This window comes from Gouania willdenowi, chromosome 16, assembly GCF_900634775.1.
Source record: "Gouania willdenowi chromosome 16, fGouWil2.1, whole genome shotgun sequence".
Taxonomy (NCBI): Eukaryota; Metazoa; Chordata; class Actinopteri; order Blenniiformes; family Gobiesocidae; genus Gouania; species Gouania willdenowi.
The window spans coordinates 31680212-31689607 of record NC_041059.1 but is presented as its reverse complement, the minus strand read 5'-3'; the positions used below and the strand labels follow the sequence as shown (position 1 = coordinate 31689607).

At 38.8% G+C, this 9396-nt stretch overlaps 1 long non-coding RNA gene across 1 annotated transcript; it reads right to left on the bottom strand.

The window, feature by feature from the left end:
* Positions 1-4163: 4163 nt before the first annotated feature.
* On the bottom strand, positions 4164-4827 carry LOC114478582 (uncharacterized). Its single transcript, XR_003675878.1, has 2 exons — positions 4780-4827; positions 4164-4380 (listed from the first exon to the last, which is right to left on the bottom strand). It is a non-coding gene; the product is annotated as an uncharacterized LOC114478582 (long non-coding RNA).
* Positions 4828-9396: the final 4569 nt, after the last annotated feature.

Below are 9396 nucleotides of genomic sequence, written 5' to 3'. Positions count from 1 at the left end.
CCCACACCTAACCATTGTGTGATTGTGGAGCAGCACCTTTTAGGATCTGAAAAGCTCTCAGATCCTGACCTCTGACCTGTCTCTGCCTTCCTGGCCATACTAACTATTCATTTAGTTAGTTAACTAAACCTAACACCCCTAAAACTTCTATTCTATTCTATTCTATTCTATTCTGTTCTGTTCTGTTCTGTTCTGTTCTGTTCTGTTCTGTTCTGTTCTGTTCTGTTCTGTTCTGTTCTGTTCTGTTCTGTTTTGTTTTGTTCTGTTTTGTTTTCCCCCCCCCCCCTTTTTTTTTCTGTCCAGGTACCAGCTAAAGCCTACCAGGTACCAGGTACCAGCTAAAGCCTCAGTAGTGGGATCGCGCCTGTGTTCAGGTACCAGCCAATCCCAAGAGTTTTGTTTTGGTGTTTTTCCCCCTTTCTGTTCAGGTACCAGCCGATCCCAAGAGAGGTTGCCAGGTGTGTGGAGACTACCCTTCCTCAGACAACAACCAATCATCTACAACACTGACCGAAATGACCCACACGGCAGTGAAGGTCGCAGAGCGGGCAACATGGATCCAAGATGATTGCCGACACCAGCTGATGCTGAAACGGAGGCTGACCGAACAATGAAGGGGGAACCGACAGGGCCACTGCTTTGTTTATAAGCCACACCAAATGCTCATAGCTAGGTTGAGGATGGACAACCTCACACCTAGCTGCAGGAATACAGTCATAAACCCTTCTTGCTACGATTGAGGAAAATACTCAAGGTTCTTCACTCATGATGCCGCCAATCAAGTGATTTTTGCTTATCTAGATGCAATAAAGGATGATTTTTGATGATTCATGCCATTGATAATAATGATGAAGTTTTTTTTAAGGTTTATTTCCACATTTTTCTTGATATATCTATATCCGTGCCTCACAAAAGAAGAATATATCCAATGTATGACAATAACGATGCTAATGGTTAACCCTGACAGACAGCAAAGGTGGAATATAATAATTTTGTTTCTTGATTTGGTCGTTGATGCGACCAAAAGTGGGGAATGTTATGGTCAATTATTATATTCATCATCATATCGTCAAATGTATGTTCATGTGTACAATTTGTCATGTTTTAATACATGAAGACTCCATTACTCTTTACACTTTCGAACAGCTGAATCATGATTAAACAGTACAGATCGTATTATTCTCAGTGCAGCACAGTCTCTGCCAAGGCCAGAATCTCTGCTCGCATGCAGCACACACTATCATGGAGATAAGGGTGGCGCCACATCTTCCTCATAACATACACATCTTCATCATCCTCAAATCTTTCCACTATTGGGCATCTGACTCCCTCCCTTTTGTCTCTCACTGTTGGGACCTTTTCTTATCTGTATAAAACCTTAAGCTGAAACTGTTAGAGGGAGCGGCACTTCCTTCGGACGTCCGCCTGGACGGACGCTAATTTTGTTTCACTTTGTTCCATCTTGTACCTTTTTTACTTAGCAATAGAATAAACTTTTTTATATAAAATCATCAATGCTTCTCCTGGACTCCATCATTGAACCAGAGCAATGAATCATGTCTTCAAATGAGGTCAACCGTAAATTCAGCCGTAACAGGGCCCAAACTGACGTTTTCTCAGCGTGTTGAAGCTGTTTTAGGCCATACTAACAAATGTAGTTGTTTTCTTAAAGTTTCAAGTTGCAATGTTAAAAATCACTTCAGAGGGATCAAAACTGACGTTTTCTCAGCGTGTTGAAGCTATTTTTGACTATACTAAAAAATGTAGTTGTTCTCTTAAAGTTTCAAATAGCAATGTTAAAAATCATTTCAGAGGGCCCAAACTGACGTTTTCTCAGCACGTTGAAGCTGTTTTAGGCCATACTAAAAAATTTAGTTGTTCTCTTAAAGTTTCAAGTTGCAATGTTAAAAATCACTTCAGAGGGCCCAAACTGACGTTTTCTCAGCGTGTTGAAGCTGTTTTTGACTATACTAAAAAATTTAGTTGTTCTCTTAAAGTTTCAAGTTGCAATGTTAAAAATCACTTCAGAGGGCCCAAACTGACGTTTTCTCAGCGTGTTGAAGCTGTTTTAGGCCATACTAAAAAATTTAGTTGTTCTCTTAAAGTTTCAAGTTGCAATGTTAAAAATCACTTCAGAGGGCCCAAACTGACATTTTCTCAGCGTGTTGAAGCTGTTTTAGGCCATACTAAAAAATTTAGTTGTTCTCTTAAAGTTTCAAGTTGCAATGTTAAAAATCACTTCAGAGGGCCCAAACTGACGTTTTCTCAGCGTGTTGAAGCTGTTTTATGCTACGTTCACACCAAACGCGGTGTCTGCGGCACAAGCGAACAGATTACATGCAAAGTCAATGGTTTAGACGCGCTGGGAGGCGAATTATTCGCCGGTGGGGCGGCGCGAACTGTTTCGCGCGTTGAACGCGAATGCTGCGGCAAGCGCGCTCCCGATTTTCGCGTTATTCGCCGTTCGCTTGAGTTGAAAATATTGAACTCCAGCGGCAGTTTCGCGTGACGCGCAGGCGCGAACGCCAATCAGAGTCCTTGTTGGCAATGACGTCAGGCAGGCAACACGGAAACCAGTATTTTCACCCGTTCAAGCATTGAGGAGAAGCTAATCGTAGCGGTGTGTGACCACCGGGAACTGTATGACACGGCCTGTTATTTTAACCGGGACCAGGACAAGGAAGGATTTGGCGTGGAGGAGAATCAGCGAGGAGGTGGAGCAGCAGGTAAATGTTCTCTCTGTAGTTTTCATCTTTGAAAGTCGGCAGTGAGTGAGGATAGCATTAGCTAATGATAGCATTAGCCGCTAACACCAACTATTTTCACTTATGGGTTATGAGAGGAAAAAAAAGTCAGGAGAAGCGTAGTGGGTCAGCTGCAGGAACATTCAAACTGTGGAAATACCCTGTGGTCATGACCTTCATCGACCCCTTTGTTTCACCGCGAGAGACAAGCAGCAACATGGGGTAGAGGGTTGAGGAAGACAGGACCACAGAGTATGGTCAACCATCAGAGACTGGAGGTTTGTTTATCAGTGCAGACATATAGAAATATATACCAGGTTAATATTCAGGTCTTTATGTATCACAGGGCTTCTTCTAGTGGGGGATCTAAATCTAGTATAGTGATTTAAAATCTATAGTAATGTGTTTCATATATTGTGTTTGCTGTCACTCAGAGGTAAACAATCAGATGAGTTTTGGAGAAGGACAGGGAGGGGGAACAGATAGTGCTCAGGGAGCAGGAGAAGATGGTGATGATGGTGATGGTGCTACAGCAGCATCTCCTGCAGAAACAAGTGCAGCCAAACCATCTGATATGAACATGACAGAAGTTGTTTTGCATTCTGTTATAAATAAAATGTATCTATAAATGTTTGGTATATCAGTGATGACAATGTTGATCATTACCTCATTTAATGTTTAATTAAAATATATCTATGATCTTATTTAAGTAACAGTGACTTGATAAGCTATTAATATATATATATATATATATATAATGTGTTTGTTTATTTTTAAGGAAAAAGAACAAAGAAGAGGCCCAGCCAAGTCTCTCCAAGAGAGGTGGAGCAGCTTATCCTACAGACCTTCAGGAGACCACTTCCTCACCACCACCTCTGACTGAGGATGAGATGTTTTTCAGAGACCTGCTTCCTATCCTGCAAAAAGTGCCACCAGAATTTAGGGAACGTTAAATTTCAAAGTTTTAAACTTCTTGATTATCATCCGGTAACACTAAATTTGGAATATTTTAATTAGGTTTTTGATTGGACTGGATGGGCTGGGGTGGGTGGGACTCTTTGCATGGCAGGAACCACATTGTGAATAGTTGTTTATACTAGTTTGTTTATTATGTAAGTATTATAATATTGAAGTAAACAGTTTGTTTAAAATTGAGGTATTATGTTAATGTACATGGTGTTCTTTCAGTATGGTTGATTAAAAACACATTTTAAAGTGTACTTTTGCTTTCTTTTTAATTTCTATCAATGCATCTTAACAGCAATGTGTACACCACATCAAGGTTATATATTTTGTTCATACAAGAATATATAGTTTCCTCATATTGATTCTCTGTGAGAACTTTAATGCCTTAAGTTAATTTCAGAGGTGAGGTTTCTTGGATTATTTCTTTCTGGTTAAAAATGAAGCTGGCACACGTTTCTCTCCCCATTCTTCCATATTTATTATACACATGTTAATACAGTAGGAAGTTTGCTCTATAGAGGTAGGTGGTTGGCTCTTTAAATAGTCGTTTTGGGTGTGCTGGTGCAATATGTCTAGCCAAGGAACGGCTCCTGCAGAGAAGTACGATGTGAAGACCTCTCGTCCATAGCTGTTAGCTGTGGTCCTGAAGGAGTCACCTGTGGTCAGATACCTGCAGTGAACAACATAGAAAAGCTCAGATCATTGAAAATCAGATATATATAATGTGGGTGTGTCTACGTGTGCATAAAAGGTGGAGAGATTAAAGAGAACAGGCCTTATCTGCCAGATGACAATAATTAACAATAGTAAATAAATAATGATTTATTAATAAGAGTTAAAAACAATAAATATTAATGCAACAAGCCTCATCTTCCAGAATAGGTCTCCAGAGGACAAAAAATAACAATAGTAAATAATTTATTATAATGATTAACTTTTATTTTAGTTGTAATATATTTATGATAAAAAACAATAATAAAGCAGGGATTAATATAGTATCTATCTTTATTGTGTATTTGAGAGATGTGTCTGATGAATCATGGCATCTTCGGTTGCTTATGAAACTTACCGGAGACAGACAGACAGTCGTTCGGCTGCAGAGATGGAGCTCCGGTAGTTGGTATCCTGCCGGGACATCCGTGGGCCAATCCGACCCAGCAGGTCGTCGAATCGGGCGCTGGTCATCCACAGGTACCGCTGGAAGCAGTCATCATCCAGCTGTAGCTTCTGAAGCGGTCAGTGAAGCTCACCGAGTTGGATGTGGCGCTGGTTAACCTGGTGAAGCCAGGAAAGCCGACGTTCCTTCCGAGGTTAGGAGCAGTGAATTAACGGAGGTCCTCCATAGTTGATGGTGGAAACAAACAGAGCCTGGTTGTCGCCGTTTGGGAGTCTGGTGGGCGGAGCTTCGCTTCAGACGCGAATGAAGCGAATGGGGAAACATTTTTTGATCCCGCGAATCCTGCGGAAGGTTTCGCGCGACAGACGCGAACAGTCCCGCAGAAAACGCGTTTGGTGTGAACGTAGCATGAGGCCATACTAACAAATGTAGTTATTCTCTTAAAGTTTCAAGTTGCAATGTTAAAAATCACTTCAGAGGGCCCAAACTGACGTTTTCTCAGCGTGTTGAAGCTGTTTTAGGCCATACTAACAAATGTAGTTGTTTTCTTAAAGTTTCAAGTTGCAATGTTAAAAATCACTTCAGAGGGCCCAAACTGACGTTTTCTCAGCACGTTGAAGCTGTTTTAGGCCATACTAAAAAATTTAGTTGTTCTCTTAAAGTTTCAAGTTGCAATGTTAAAAATCACTTCAGAGGGCCCAAACTGACGTTTTCTCAGCGTGTTGAAGCTGTTTTTGACTATACTAAAAAATTTAGTTGTTCTCTTAAAGTTTCAAGTTGCAATGTTAAAAATCACTTCAGAGGGCCCAAACTGACGTTTTCTCAGCGTGTTGAAGCTGTTTTAGGCCATACTAAAAAATGTAGTTGTTCTCTTAAAGTTTCAAGTTGCAATGTTAAAAATCACTTCAGAGGGCCCAAACTGACGTTTTCTCAGCGTGTTGAAGCTGTTTTAGGCCATACTAACAAATGTAGTTATTCTCTTAAAGTTTCAAGTTGCAATGTTAAAAATCACTTCAGAGGGCCCAAACTGACGTTTTCTCAGCGTGTTGAAGCTGTTTTTGGCTATACTAAAAAATGTAGTTGTTCTCTTAAAGTTTCAAGTTGCAATGTTAAAAATCACTTCAGAGGGCCCAAACTGACGTTTTCTCAGCGTGTTGAAGCTGTTTTTGACTATACTAAAAAATTTAGTTGTTCTCTTAAAGTTTCAAGTTGCAATGTTAAAAATTACTTCAGAGGTCCCAAACTGACGTTTTCTCAGCGTGTTTATGCTGTTTTAGGCCATACTAACAAATGTAGTTGTTCTCTTAAAGTTTCAAGTTGCAATGTTAAAAATCACTTCAAAGGGCCCAAACTGACGTTTTCTCAGTGTGTTGAAGCTCTTTTAGGCCATACTAAAAAGTTTAGTTGTTCTCTTAAAGTTTCAAGTTGCAACGTTAAAAATTACTTCAGAGGGCCCAAACTGACGTTTTCTCAGCGTGTTGAAGCTATTTTAGGCCATACTTAAAAATTTTGATGTTCTCTTAAAGTTTCAAGTTGCAATGTTAAAAATCACTTCAGAGGGCCCAAACTGACGTTTTCTCAGCGTGTTGAAGCTGTTTTAGGCCATACTAAAAAATTTAGTTGTTCTCTTAAAGTTTCAAGTTGCAATGTTAAAAATCACTTCAGAGGGCCCAAACTGACGTTTTCTCAGCGTGTTGAAGCTGTTTTAGGCCATACTAACAAATGTAGTTATTCTCTTAAAGTTTCAAGTTGCAATGTTAAAAATCACTTCAGAGGGCCCAAACTGACGTTTTCTCAGCGTGTTGAAGCTGTTTTTGGCTATACTAAAAAATGTAGTTGTTCTCTTAAAGTTTCAAGTTGCAATGTTAAAAATCACTTCAGAGGGCCCAAACTGACGTTTTCTCAGCGTGTTGAAGCTGTTTTTGACTATACTAAAAAATTTAGTTGTTCTCTTAAAGTTTCAAGTTGCAATGTTAAAAATTACTTCAGAGGTCCCAAACTGACGTTTTCTCAGCGTGTTTATGCTGTTTTAGGCCATACTAACAAATGTAGTTGTTCTCTTAAAGTTTCAAGTTGCAATGTTAAAAATCACTTCAAAGGGCCCAAACTGACGTTTTCTCAGCGTGTTGAAGCTGTTTTAGGCCATACTAAAAAATTCAGTTGTTCTCTTAAAGTTTCAAGTTGCAATGTTAAAAATCACTTCAGAGGGCCCAAACTGAAGTTTTCTCAGCGTGTTGAAGCTATTTTAGGCAATACTTAAAAATTTTGATGTTCTCTTAAAGTTTCAAGTTGCAATGTTAAAAATCACTTCAGAGGGCCCAAACTGACGTTTTCTCAGCGTGTTGAAGCTGTTTTAGGCCATACTAAAAATTTAGTTGTTCTCTTAAAGTTTCAAGTTGCAATGTTAAAAATTAATTCTAGGGCCCAAACTGACGTTTTCTCAGCGTGTTGAAGCTGTTTTTGGCTATACTAAAAAATTTAGTTGTTCTCTTAAAGTTTCAAGTTGCAATGTTAAAAATCACTTCAGAGGGCCCAAACTGACGTTTTGTCAGCGTGTTGAAGCTGTTTTTGACTATACTAAAAAATTTAGTTGTTCTCTTAAAGTTTCAAGTTGCAATGTTAAAAATTACTTCAGAGGTCCCAAACTGACGTTTTCTCAGCGTGTTTATGCTGTTTTAGGCCATACTAACAAATGTAGTTGTTCTCTTAAAGTTTCAAGTTGCAATGTTAAAATTCACTTCAGAGGGCCCAAACTGACGTTTTCTCAGCGTGTTGAAACTGTCTTAGGCCATACTAAAAAATTTAGTTGTTCTCTTAAAGTTTCAAGTTGCAATGTTAAAAATTATTTCAGAGGGCCCAATCTGACGTTTTCTCAGCGTGTTGAAGCTGTTTTTGACTATACTAAAAAAATTAGTTGTTCTCTTAAAGTTTGAAGTTGCAATGTTAAAAATCACTTCAGAGGGCCCAAACTGACGTTTTCTCAGCGTGTTGAAGCTGTTTTAGGCCATACAAAAAAATTTAGTTGTTCTCTTAAAGTTTCAAGTTGCAATGTTACAAATCACTTCAGAGGGCCCAAACTGACGTTTTCTCAGCGTGTTGAAGCTGTTTTAGGCCATACTAACAAATGTAGTTATTCTCTTAAAGTTTCAAGTTGCAATGTTAAAAATCACTTCAGAGGGCCCAAACTGACGTTTTCTCAGCGTGTTGAAGCTGTTTTTGGCTATACTAAAAAATTTTGTTGTTCTCTTAAAGTTTCAAGTTGCAATGTTAAAAATCACTTCAGAGGGCCCAAACTGACGTTTTCTCAGCGTGTTGAAGCTGTTTTAGGCCATACTAAAAAATTTAGTTGTTCTCTTAAAGTTTCAAGTTGCAATGTTAAAAATTATTTCAGAGGGCCCAAACTGACGTTTTCTCAGCGTGTTGAAGCTGTTTTTGACTGCACTAAAAAATTTAGTTGTTCTCTTAAAGTTTCAAGTTGCAATGTTAAAAATCACTTCAGAGGGCCCAAACTGACGTTTTCTCAGCGTGTTGAAGCTGTTTTAGGCCATACTAAAAAATTTAGTTGTTCTCTTAAAGTTTCAAGTTGCAATGTTAAAAATTATTTCAGAGGGCCCAAACTGACGTTTTCTCAGCGTGTTGAAGCTGTTTTTGACTGCACTAAAAAATTTAGTTGTTCTCTTAAAGTTTCAAGTTGCAAAGTTAAAAATTACTTCAGAGGGCCCAAACTGAAGTTTTCTCAGCGTGTTGAAGCTAGGGCTGGGTGATATGGCCTTTTATAAATACCGCGATATTTTTAGGCCATGTCACGATACGCGATATATATCTCGATATTTTGCATTACCCTTGAATTAACACTTTGATGCACAAAATCACACCAGTATGATGATTCTATATGTCTACATTAAAACATTCTTGATCATACTGCATTAATATATGCCAATTTTAAACTTTCATGCAAAAAAGGGGATATCACAACTAAGTCAAAGTTGACATAACTGTATTTATTAAACAGTGAGTGGCTCAAACATAAAATTGTCAACAGAAAGTGCACGTTCTGTGCAAAATTGTCACAGAGACATTTCAAAACAAGACATTAGTGCAGGATGCAACTCACATGGCATTTCAAAACACTAAATTAAAGTGCACTTTTTGTACAAAATGCCACTACAATATTTTAAAACAAATAGTGCCCTTTTGTGCATGTTGTCATTAATCAGAATCAGAATCAGAAGAATCAGAAGAGCTTTATTGACCAGGTACAGTTTAGAACAATACGAGGAATTTGACTAGGTAGTTGCAGTGAAAGGAGACACATCAACACACCGGAGCAGCCATTTGCGGCGCCCACATATTTAGGTGAAAAAAGGGATCAATAACAGGAGGAGAGGAGGGGTGAGGGGAAAAAAACTGCCAGTTTGAAACTGATTTCCTTAAACAGAGAAAACAGTGTGAAACCAGGAAAAAAACCGCCTCTGCAAACATAAATGTAAGCATGACACAGTCAAACAACTCGAAACAAGGCATGTAGGAAGGGTTGGGTGGGAGGTTGGCTGGGGAAGGGGGTCAAGT